This window comes from Condylura cristata, unplaced genomic scaffold (genome assembly GCF_000260355.1).
Source record: "Condylura cristata isolate star-nosed mole 26May11 unplaced genomic scaffold, ConCri1.0 scaffold00001, whole genome shotgun sequence".
Classification (NCBI taxonomy): domain Eukaryota; kingdom Metazoa; phylum Chordata; class Mammalia; order Eulipotyphla; family Talpidae; genus Condylura; species Condylura cristata.
Window position 1 is genome coordinate 35,319,671 of NW_004567102.1, and position 2,082 is coordinate 35,321,752.

Consider the following 2,082-nt stretch of genomic DNA (forward strand, 5'->3'; position numbering starts at 1 on the left):
AAAAAGCTAGTCTTTGAAGTGACAGGGTGATTAATATTTACAGTAAAACCTAAAGGAAACATTTATACCATGTACCTAAATCAAAAAAGATTAACAAAAAATTCTATTTGTATTGTGGTGTCAACTCATATCATCACCAACAAAGAGGAAAATGCTCTCCATAGTAACACATATTGCTATAGATCATTTCCTTTCATAGTGTTGCCCGGATAGAAAACTCTTGTTCTCCTTGATTTATATCAAGCACAGAGCTTGGTATACTCATAAGGACTTTCCCCAAAACTCTGTCAAGCTATTAACACCAGGCACAAACATGTTATATAGATCTACCTATTGGAACTATTTTCACGTTCCTGCATGGTAGCTTTTAATTTGAAAATCAATACTAATTTGATGAATTGCTACAGAAATTTGTCAAGATCTATAAAGAGTTATAGCTCGTGCAAATATTATTCAAATAGTAATTTCCTGAAACAGCTGACAGCCATGTTGTTTTAAAATAAGCAAGTCAGCAGCTACATCCTTTCTCCATCTAAACTAGAGATGATTGAAAGCAATTCTATTTAGCAACAACTTTAAATTTTCCAAATATATGAAATGTAACAAGTTAATGGACAGACATATTACGTAGTTTCTCCACAGACATATGCTAATGCCTCATTACGCATGCTTGGCCTTCCCTGTTCACCTCACAATGTGCTATCAAACTCACTTGTTTTGAAATCTTAAACCACATGTAATTATTGTAGGGATTTAAAAAAATAATGCTGTTTTCATTATTCCGGTTTCAGGGTTAAAATTTCCGTTGAGGTTAAAAAGTTTTATAGCTCCTTTATCATAATTAGTATCTTCCTCCTGAGTTCTCCAAGAGGATCTTTATAGTAATGGGCTTTGGCCTTTGCAATGGGCTTTTGGCCTATAGTCCCTGAAAGACAGATTCCTGGAGATAACCCCCCGAAATTCTTTACAGTGTTATTTAACACCAAAAGGTCTAGAATCTGTTTTGAGGAAGACTCAGACAGAGGGACAAGGTTAAGGAAGGGGGAGGTTTCAATTTGTAGGACTCACAAGACATAAATAAGTAGCATAAATGTCTTGTTCCTTACTTACAGACCATCGGTCAGGAATCTCAAGCCAAGATGTAACAAACATCCTGAGTTAAAAACCAGACTATAAAAGCCTAAGAGACAGAGGGCAATACCACTCCCCTTCATTTAAAAAGACAGTATTTCTCACTGGAATCAAAGAATTAGAGGTGAATTTATTTTCTGTCATTCTACTCATATCAATTCCTGGTAAAAACTGGAATTTAAAAGTGGTTATAGAACATTCGTTAATATTCTCTTTAGTTAACTAAATAAAATGAGCAAAAAATCTAAAATACTGGAAATTTATTTTTGCAGATGAATAAATACCTCTTATGAGCCCAACAGATAATGAAAAAGAAAAAATCACAAACTCTCCCCACCTTCCTTAAGAAAATAATCATTATGGGTTATGGATTTTGTAGACCCAGAGTCACAGAATATTTATGGCAAATAAGAATAAACAGGAACATAACAGCTAATCCTTCATGATTACAAATACCTCAGAATGAATACTAAAAATTCACTGGCCTCTGCATTTTAGGTTCTCACACTGTGTCCAAGAATAACAGAAATCACAAGACTCTGTGCTGGTTACTGCTGATTATCAACACTCAAGTATGGAACTGTATAGAGCATTTTTCTGATAAATTAAGTTATAAGTCTTAGTCTGGTTTGTGTCATTGCCAAGTTTTTAGGTTGCCATTTGGATTTTGGAAGAGTTTGAGAACTCTGGTTAAGCATACTACATTTACGCCAATACTCTGTGCAACCGGGTGAACTGGAGAGAAACAGAGGCTGCACAATTCTACGAGCTATATACAGGACACATATATTCCATAGGCAATTACAATCTCACCACGAGAAAGTAAAACTCGGTGAGCCTTCATTTCCTATTATATGTACATTTTACAAGCTACTGAAAGTTTCTTTTCATATTGCTTTTAAAAAAGGGGGGGGGGACGAAGAAAGAAAATACATTAGACCAAGTCAACTG